At 31.6% G+C, this 10013-nt stretch overlaps 1 long non-coding RNA gene across 14 annotated transcripts; it reads left to right on the forward strand.

Moving 5' to 3' along the window:
* Positions 1 to 342: 342 nt before the first annotated feature.
* Positions 343 to 7872, forward strand: LOC107482589 (uncharacterized). 14 transcript variants are annotated; one of them, XR_008002889.1, is made up of 13 exons: positions 359 to 679; positions 2721 to 2941; positions 3068 to 3156; positions 3604 to 3665; positions 3789 to 3952; positions 4098 to 4190; positions 4283 to 4365; positions 4475 to 4505; positions 5987 to 6118; positions 6230 to 6267; positions 6534 to 6692; positions 6882 to 7080; positions 7271 to 7867. It is a non-coding gene; the product is annotated as an uncharacterized LOC107482589 (long non-coding RNA). The 14 variants fall into 14 exon arrangements; XR_008002893.1 differs by having other exon boundaries at positions 344 to 679; positions 4098 to 4164; positions 4475 to 6118; positions 7271 to 7872; XR_008002882.1 differs by having other exon boundaries at positions 345 to 679; positions 4475 to 6118; positions 7271 to 7872.
* Positions 7873 to 10013: the final 2141 nt, after the last annotated feature.

The raw sequence follows: 10013 nt of genomic DNA on the forward strand, positions 1-10013 counted from the left end.
TTTTCATGATTTTAAAATTTGTTTGCTTTAGATATTCCAATATAGGTATTCTACTTTTTGAATATTTTTTATTGGAGTTCTTTAGGGTTCTGTGTGGTAGGAAATTACAATGAAATCTCTATTATGTTGTTCCAACTTGGACAACCTAGTTATGCATAAGTCAATTATATATAATATAATAGATAATTAATAAAAAATATTAAATAAGAAAAGTATATATTAATCGTGCATACATGACCACCAACAAAAACTATGATGATATTTTCATAAGACTACAAGTGGATGCATCTGATACTTTGTGATAGATTCACAGCATAAATAATGGTACATCTTTGTTAGGATTATTGATCTCTAACACAGTTGTTGCCATTTATCGAAATCCTCCATTATAAGCGGGAGCCACTGAATATGGATAAGGTTATTCGACTTATCTGTAAATAAGTAGCCTCTGATCATCATAAAGGTATAGTTGCTTGAATATTTTTTCAAAGTCTCTACATCTACCTCATGTAAAATATATTGCACCCTATCTCTGAGCCATGTTAACTTAATGGCAAAGACTTTCTTTTAAACCTATGCCCACATAAAAGCCTGGTGCTGAGATCACTATTAATGCACAATTCAAGGTGAAATATCACATCTATCCTACAGCGTGATGGCACCCTATGATAGTTGGAAGGTATGCATCTTAAGCCTTCACTTCTTGACAAAAGCAGATATTAAGGTATTTTCTAAGATCAAAATCTTAAAGTTGTATGCCATGGCCAAAGCCAACCTCCCAAATGAATGGCAAGAGAACGTCTGATAGGGTAAGAATGTGGCTAATCTACCTAACAAATAACATACAAAATCTTTGTAGGAATACAAATTTAAAAAATATATAACATTAATTTATACAAATCCATATTTAAAACATTAAAATAAAAAATATTCGTAAAGCAAAGTTTGATTTGAAACTGCCATATAAATATAAGAATTTTTTTAATTTACATATTTAAAATAATTAAAAATTCAATATCGAACATTTTTTAAATAAATAGCCAACTAAACTACCCTAAATACTTATACTGGCCGAAAAAATTTATTCAAACAACTCGTTACAATCCTAAGCCATCCTATAATCATACTAGCAGAAAAATTATTCTAATCTAACAAGTCATTACAAACCTAAAAAATAATTATCAAATTAAATAACATAATTAAAAATTAATACCAACATCAAAATCCAAAGCTCCTCACATCTCGTTCAATTTATTGATATTCACAAACGGAGTGCGCGTCATTTGATAACTTTGAGATAGGGTTAAAGAAAATTTTTAAGAATGACCAAAACGACACCAAAATTCTAAATTTTTTCTTTGCATAAACATCTCACATATATATCATTTGTAAATAAGATAAGTAAAAAATTCATTTACCGAATAATAGTGTGTAAAAACTAGAAACATAATTTCTCTTAGAAATACATACATTGGTAAAATTATATATTTATTTTAAAAATCCCGCTTTTATTGGTCAAATAATTTTCTATGTATTCATATGTTTACTTTCACATTTAAAAATGTATAATTTATATAATTGACATATTAATTTTAACTTAAATTAAAAGTTATAAGTTTCCATTTTATTCCATGCACACTAGTTATTAAACTTGTGTTAAAATTATATATATATAAAAACATAAAATATTTTGGAAAAAAATTTTTAGGTGGCCAGTATTTTTTTTCAATTTTATCTTATATTTGAACTAATATTAGTCAAATTTTTCATTTTTTACACTAAAACTGTAGGTGTCTCCTAATAGCATACTTATATATATTTTTTTTAGTATATACAAATTTATGAACAATATCTAAACTTTAGAATACTTGCATTTTAATGATCTTGAATGCTTAATAGTATATAATAAATTTATTAATCCAAACAAAAAAATATATTTGAGTATTGGTGGTGGATTTTCGATAGAAGGTTAGGAAAGAAAATAAGATAAAATAAAGTGAAATAGAATCAAAAGCAGCAACATATTACATATAACAAAAACAAAACAAAATAAAATAGTAAACTTAATGGAATTGTAAAACTAGAAATGCATGTACTTTTTACGTATACCAAACTTACTTTATATTACCTCATTGCTAAGATGAGCGAGATTAGGATTTATCTTTATTTTTATATTTTAAAATTCTATATAATCAAATATTAGATTTATTTTTCAATTTTAGTTTAATATAGAGGATATTTAATTTTTATTTTCCTTTAGACTTAAATTTACTGTCTTTTTATTATCTCAAAGTGTCGTATGAATATTAAATGAATGAAATATTTCACTATTAGAAAACTAGTTATTATAGACAGATATTTTTGACAGATTTTATCCCATGAAAATACAGACAGATTTTGCGAAGAATTTTTTGTTAAAAATGTAAAAAAATGAATTAACATAAATTACAGACGGAAAAAAATCCGTCGATAATTCTGTTGAAAAAATTAATTTATTTTCGTGGGATATAGTTACCGACAGAAAATCCGTCTACAATTAAATAAATATAATATTGTGATTTTATAAAATTATTACAGACAAAAAATCTGTCTGTAATTTAAAGTATTCCTTCAAAAATATTAAAATAAAGAATTGGTTAACGTTACTCTCAATCCCTCATTTCACTTTTTTGATGTTTTCCTTGGATTACTTCCATGGCTTCTCTCTCTCTCCATTGAAGATGTGACATTTTTCGCTGTCGCCGCCGCCGCAGCCGCTCGCGTCATACGAGCTCCCTCCACCACCGCTCTCATCGCGTTTGCTCCCTTCATCACCATCGTCGCACGAGGTCTCTCTGCCGTGCTCTTGTCTTACGAGCTCCCTCCGCTACCGCTCTCGTCGCTGCTTCTTCTCTCCTCTCCGGAGGTTCTTCATCGTCTCTTCTCATCACTGTTAGTTCAGGTAGGCCTTCGCCTCCTTCTCATCCCTAACCCTAACCCTTCCATTGTGATTCTGTTCTAATTTCATTATCCCTAACCCTAGCCCTAATGCTAACCCTGTCCTTTCCCTGTTTTAATTTGCTTGAAGTTGAAAATCAAAGAATACGATCCACGAGAACTCTTACGGTTGCAAATCAGCTATTGCTGCTGCAAAGAACTGAGTTTCTAAATTCTAAGGTATGAATTTTGTATGTTCCTGTAATTTGTGAAATCTGAAACATAACAATTTATATGATTATGGTATAGAATGAAGTTTGTTTATGAACTATATATTTGAATTGCTGAGATTTTTTTATCTAGAATTTGCATGTTCTTGTTCCTTCCTGTTCATGTTATGACTTATGACGGTTGATTTTGGCTCCTCTTTTTTGTCCTTGTTTGAATCTGCTGAATTGCTTTTTATCAAGTTTTTTAAATTTAGAGTTCTTTACTGAATAGTTATATTAGTTCTCCGCTGAATTTTTTTTATCAAAATTTAGAGTAAAATATAATAGTGAAAAGAAGACGAAAATTAGTTCTTTGTGGACTCTTGAATGATATATGTTGCATTATTTATTTTAGCTTCTGAGCATTTTTACCTATGCTCTGGCTACAATTTTAATAGATTTTTTGATTTTCTTGCAGTGAAACATGATTGTGTATTTGGTACTGACTTGGATTTAAATGAAATAACCTATGTATCAGGGGTATAAGAAGCTTCCTTTCCCCACTTACTGTGCTTTTTTCCTCCCACTCTCATATCAACTCTGAGATTTCGAATATTTTGACAAAGATTTGTTGACAAATTTACATATGACCCGTCATGCCAGGTTCTCCGGGAGCTTAACCATCCCATTGTATATTCTCTATCTCCTGGAACTAGTGTGACACCAGCATTAGCCAAGGATGTCAGTGAGCTAGTAAACATGTATCGTATAACAAGAGATGACTGGGATAACTGGGCTGATATCAATTCTCATTTTGATGTATCAAGGTGATTAAGTTTTTAGCATTTATTTCTGTTCAATATATATTTATTTTGGTATTCAGAATGTTTTGCAATTATGCAGCTTCTTTTACTAGCTCAGCTATCTGAGTTTGTAAACGATGCTTTATTCTTATCAATTTCATGCAAGCAGCCTTCCCAGCCACCTCCTCTCATACTGTCCATTACTATTATCAATGGAGCTACTCCCAAAAGAGCTGGTACCTACTGCTTCCTCTCTCTGATGGTAAAGCCTAGTTTATTGTGAAAAGAAATTAGTGTCTCAAATGCTTCAAAATTGATTATTAAGCTTTATATTTTCTTGTGCTACATTTGCAGTATGTTTGGATGGAACATTGCCTGTCTATCACTTTCATCCTGGATCCGGATCAGGAGCCAATAGTTGGCTCAATGACTTAGAGGTACATTCAAAAAATATATACTTATAGTGTCTCTGTTTCAATAACGAGTCTTAATATTTCAATATGTGTAAGTAATTTGAAGTGTTGTGCCTAATTGTCTTGGTTGCAGGGAGGAGGATGGTGTAATTAATTTTTCCTCTGTAAGATATTAAATTAAAATGAGACTTAACTCACGTTCTACTTTTACATAATTATTCAATTAAATATTTAGATTTCACAATTAACTATTTGTATAAATTTTTTTTTATAGTGTCTGTGTATAAAAACTAAATCCATATAGAATATAAAAAAAATTAATGTTAATCACAAGTTACAAAATAGAGAAAAAGTTTGATAAAATTAATGATATAATTACCATATTAATTAACTAAACTGGAATTATTGTGAAGAAAAACAATAGTGGTGGCCTAATAGGTGAAGTGTGGGACTCAACACTATACAGTCTCTCACCTATGATTGGTCTTGGATTTGGAAGAAGGCCTAGAAAGTAATATGATAAATTTAACTTGTTTAAACAAATTTTTCGAGACTAGTTATTTATGTATCAGGTTGTGAATCCTTATTACTAGCTTCCATGGAATGTTGAATAATAAGGGCAAGAGATTTGAGAGAGTTGAAGGTGTTTGCATGGAACAATATACTTGATGGTTTGGTATTATACTTTGCTTGTAACTAATATTATTATATCTTATCTTAGCTCGTGGCAATTTGAGAAATATTATCCAATTCAACTATAAATTCACTAGCTAGTGTTGGAAATAGAATTCTAAATTTCTAACACTAAATTCAAATTTTGTAAATTAAGTTTAACTTTTTTTTTAAATTAACTTACAATATTTTTAGATTTCATTAATTTATAATGCTAATATCAGTGTGTGGTTTGATTATTCTGATTTAGAGACGATTCACACTGATTTTATTGAAGTTGACCAGTTCACTTGTTTCACTAGATAATACAAAAAGAAATCTGATTTACATTCATATTTCAAAGTACTAGGCATTGTCTTCAAAACTTCTGACTTGGCGGCTTCTCCAATTTTTTTGAAATGCTCTGTCTCAAAACTCAATCGATGGAGTTCTTTCATAATATCCGAAGGGTCACTGGAAACGCACTTGATTTCAGCATCTTTTACCAGTTCTATTTTGAGTTTGGTCTGTTTAAGTTCTTCTTCAAGAGAAGATATTTTCAATGAATTTTGACTAAGCCTTTCGTGGGTTCTCTCAAGCGAGATTCTTTCCTTCTCTAATTTCTTGTTAAGCGATTCGACAGAAGCTCGAACATCAACAAGACCATTAGTAGTTCTTGTTAGGTTCAACTTGGCCAGCTTCAATTCAATTAGTATCCTTCCTAAATACTTATATCTGAAATAGTTTTTATAGATGTGGTATGAATATCTGCTCTTTAACTTATTTCTTAAACATATCCATCATCGTCAAGATTAAATGCTTCCAATTAGTTCTAAAATGATACAGTAGTGAATTATTTTGGCAGATTCAAGGACCAATTTGAGATATTTGATCTTTCAGAACTATTTTGACTATTAATACTATTTTTTAAGGATATAGTCAAGTGAGGAATTCAATGGTATAACACCCCTTTTCCATATACTGTTGCTCTTAGGTGATGGCCATACTTGCAGATTTCATATTGGTTTATCTTCCTGCACCTACCATATTTTTTAGACCGCCGCCTGCAATCAATGCAGGCCCCATTGCTAAGTTCTTCCACAACTGCCCGAATAATGCATTCCAGGTCTCTATATAATCTTGTAGATTATTAATTGATGTTGATTACTTTTGTAATTATTACTGTTATTTTGGTTTCCATACTAATTTTTTGTATTGTTCTTAATTTCTTTCCCAGGTTGCTCTCTCTGGGACATCATATTCTTTGTTACAGAGGTTTATTCATCTAATACAAATAGATTTATATCCCTAGTTATTCATCTCACATTCAAATTCTCATTACTTAATATTTTTGTATTATTACATGTTGTATATCAATGAAATGTTTTGCTGAGACACCAAATAAAAAGAACAAAATAACTATAGTAGGCATCTATCTCCTAAACTTGTTGAGTAAGCATTTTCAAGAACGTATGGTGTATGATATTCATGAGTACTTTTTTCCTGGACTGATTTATTGTTCACTTTTGGTTTTTCTTTAGATTGCTGAACCACTAGAAAAATGGCTTACTGAGGACATAGAGAATGGTGTTGTTAATAATGACTAGAATCAGAAAAAATTAGGTGAATTCTTTCAGACTAAATATGATTGGGATCTCCTTGCTGCATGGTCAATCTAGGCATTTGTCCCTGATAAGCAGGTAAATTTACTTGCTCTATTTTTTATTATTTTTATTTTTATGGTTCCGTCTCTGAAATTTTGTGTCATATGTGCAAATATAACGCATAGCCCTAATTTAAAGGGTAAATGCATTTAACTATATTGCTATTCAATGATTAATTAATATATTGCAAATTGATATGAGGTTCTATATATATTTTGGGAGCAGATTTTAGTGGGGTGCATGACAGGGACCTCTATGTGATAAACCCATCAGAAATGTTAAATTCAAGATTGTTGATGCAAGAATTGCTCTTAAGTCACTTCATAGGGGATCTGGCCAGTTAATTCCAACAGCACGACAAGTAGCCTACTCTTCCTTCCTTATGGCTGCCCCTCGGCTTATGGAACCAGTATATTATATGGAGGTACATTCTTGTTATTTTTAGCTTATAATGATGGCAGCATATCAAATGTAATTGAATGTAATAATTATTTAGTTTCTCTCTTTGACTAACTCATGGTCATATTATTTGCGAAGGCTGTGTATTCAAGCTAATAGTAAGTTGATTTTCATATCTTATACCATAAGCTTATTTACTTTTTTACTGGTTACAGACTGATTTGGAAGAAGAAAAAGCACATGAAATCACCAAGTTACAGGATGCTTTGCATGCAATGCAAATACAGGTAGATGAAGCAAATGCCAGAGCAGTTAAAGAGCGTGAGACAGCACAGAAAGCCACTGAAGAAGCACCACCAATTATTAAGGAGACTCCTGTTCTAGTTCAAGACTCAGCAAAGATTAAAGAAGCACCACCAGGTTCTTTCTCTTTTTCTCCTATTAAACTTGCATCCCCAAATTGAAAGTCACTAAAACTAGACCAGATGTTAAGGTGAGCTTCACTTGTGAATTTGTTACTTGAGATGAGGAATGCACTGTATATAGATTATGTTGTCACTATTTTTTTATTTTTGTCAGAATTTGATACTTGAGAAACAGATGAGAAATGAAAAAATATAAAGAGGCAGAAAAGCCTGAGGCAGGGGATCAATTTAGATGAAGTTCCAATTTTAGAACCTGATTAAGCAACCTTATTGTATATTTTGACTTAATTAGAGGACAATAGTTGATGTATCAATATACTTTGTTGATGTATGGTTGTTACTTATTATTATAGTTGATGTATCAATATACTTTATTTATATTTTGAATTATATTAACTTGCTTGTTTATAGTACTTTTCTTTTAGTTTGATAATACGATGAATTTGTTTATTTTTTGAAATATTATAAATATTCGAATACAAATTAGATAAAAATTTGTATTAAATATATATTTATTTTGTAAGAAAAACAAGTTTATTTTACAATAGAAAAATAAAAAAAATTATTTTACTTTACTAACGAATTTATAGACAGATTTTCTATCTGTATTCAGAGTTTAGGATGATTTTCCAAAGTTTCAATTACAGACAGAAAATCTGTTGCCAATTACCGACAGAAAATCCGTCAAAAAGTTCGACGTTAGGGAACTGGATGGGATAATTTACCGAGGGAAAATCCATTGGTAAATAATTTTTGACGAGGCTTTTACAGAGGGACAAAATCAATCTATAATTTCGCCAGTAAACAAAAATTCGTCTGTAATAAAGACTAAATCTGTCTGTATTAAGCAATTTTCTAGTTGTGTTTGTTGTTATATAAAAAAAATAAAAGCGTACGATATGTTTCGAGGGTTACCTAAAACTGGATTGTTTTTTGGGGCTGAACTTGAGGTCCAGACTCCTTTTGATGCAGCGTCTGGCTTCCTCTAGTATCGAGGTGCTGCCGTCCAAGTTTCTTGTGAGGAGGTAGGGGTGGTACCTGCAAGGGACTCTGATACTTAAGTTAGTTAGGGTTTAACCAGATTTTAGTAAATTAGGTTCTGAATATACCTAAGGTTATCAGTGTATTTATAGTAGAAGCAATAGCCACTCTTTTTAGTGTAGTTCCACATTTGATGGTGGATTGCCATTCCCTTTATCTTGGAAAGTTGTTGAGATCTTCCTTCTAAATAAAGGGAAAGATAGTAGGAGATATCTTAGGAGTTAGTTACTTATTCAAATAAGCAGAGCTGGTTTCCTTATCGTCGAGCCTGACCTCTTTAAGGTCAGGTAGATGCAGGTCATGTTGGTTCCCTTAATTAGGCTTTATCCCATTTAGGCCTATCTTTGTTTTTGGGTCAGGGTATGAACACTGCTCCTACTTGAGTCCGAGCTTTAATGAGGTTGAACTCGAGCACTTGTAGATTTTCCTAATCTTTGGGTGTTGGCATATCACGTCGAGTGTGCCGCCTTCCTGGGATAAGTCGGGTACTCAACGTGTTTTTTGAAAATCCGAAGTGTTACATCTTTTTGTAGTACTACGCACGTTATTTCTCTGGTTACTTGGGTAATCGTGCGTCATAAATAAGGGGATATGAAATTACTCCCTTGCCCCTAGTACCTTATAAATATCAAAACTCTTTCTCTTTCTTCTTTTTGCTTCTTTGGAACCATTTCATCTTTGTTTTCTCTTAAAAGTTCTTCATTACCCCCTTTTTCAAGATTTCTTTATCTTGAATCTGTGTTTTGGAATTTTTGTTCGTTTATTGGAGATTTTGGATCGTACGTGTTCTTGTTGTTTGCATTTTCATCGTTGCTTACTCCTCCTTTTCAAGGTTAGTTCTTTATTTTCTGCAACTTGTATACTTACTAGATAATATGCTTTTGGTTTAGAAACCTTTTTGCCGTTGGTGTTGGTAATGATTTCTTGTTGGTAATTGTTTGGAGATTGACGAATGGATTTTTGATGGTTTAGAATTCACAAATGAATTCTCGTTGCCAGTATAGTTTCTAAACCAATCATTAATCCTTTCATACAAAAAGTTGTTTGTCACTAAAACAAACCCCTAAATTTATAAACCGAAGTATTCAAACCTCGGGTCGTTCTCCCTAGGAATTGCAATAAAGTGTCTTGTTATTGGTTTGAGTTGTTTTGGGGTTTTGGATAAGAGACATGAAAGTAAATGGCAATGAAAATAAACTAACAACTAAAAAAGGCTCTTGGTAAGGTATGAGAACTAGAAGTTCTATCCTAGTTATCCTTCTCAATTGTGATGAGAATTGTTCATTGCTACCACTTAGTTAACCCTTGCTAATAAAGGAAAGTCAAGTGGATGAATTGACTTGAGCCACAAGTCCTAGCCAACTCCCAAGGAAAGACTAGCTTTAGTGCACTCCAAACCAATTAGCAATCTCTCCAATTACCAATCAACAAAGGAATTAGATAACTCAAGTGTCACTAATTACTCTACCTAGGCCAAGAGGAACAAAATCTA

The sequence above is a fragment of the Arachis duranensis genome, chromosome 1 (assembly GCF_000817695.3).
Source record: "Arachis duranensis cultivar V14167 chromosome 1, aradu.V14167.gnm2.J7QH, whole genome shotgun sequence".
NCBI classification, from domain to species: domain Eukaryota; kingdom Viridiplantae; phylum Streptophyta; class Magnoliopsida; order Fabales; family Fabaceae; genus Arachis; species Arachis duranensis.